Consider the following 438-nt stretch of genomic DNA (forward strand, 5'->3'; position numbering starts at 1 on the left):
CCGTCGGGTCAGGTCACGCACGCCCGACTGCACCCGCGCCCAGGACGGCGGCTTCGCCAGCCCCGCGGGTCTCGATCGCGCGCCGCGTGGACCGGCGTGCGTGACGGCCCCAGCGTGAGCGGTCTCTCCCCGAGGGCCCCTCCACAAGCGTCCCTGGGCGGGCCGGGCTCGGCCGCTGCCGCTCGGGACAGCCATCCCCTGGGATTCGGGCCCGTCGCCCCTGCCTCCACTTCCCGGGCTAGGAGGACGGCGACGGCGCGAGAGGTAAAGGAACTTGCGTTCCCCGGCGCCGGGAGCTGCCTGTGGCTCCCCGTTTCCTGGTTACGTGCGCGCAGGCAGAGCCAAAACCTGCGGCCGAAACTCCCGCTTCTCCAGAAGGATCAAAGGGCGGGCGCGTTACCAGGAGACGTGTCAAACGCAGCACGCCTCATGGCGGCC

This window comes from Sapajus apella, unplaced genomic scaffold, assembly GCF_009761245.1.
Source record: "Sapajus apella isolate SASKATOON/1434 unplaced genomic scaffold, GSC_monkey_1.0 scaffold39, whole genome shotgun sequence".
NCBI lineage: Eukaryota > Metazoa > Chordata > Mammalia > Primates > Cebidae > Sapajus > Sapajus apella.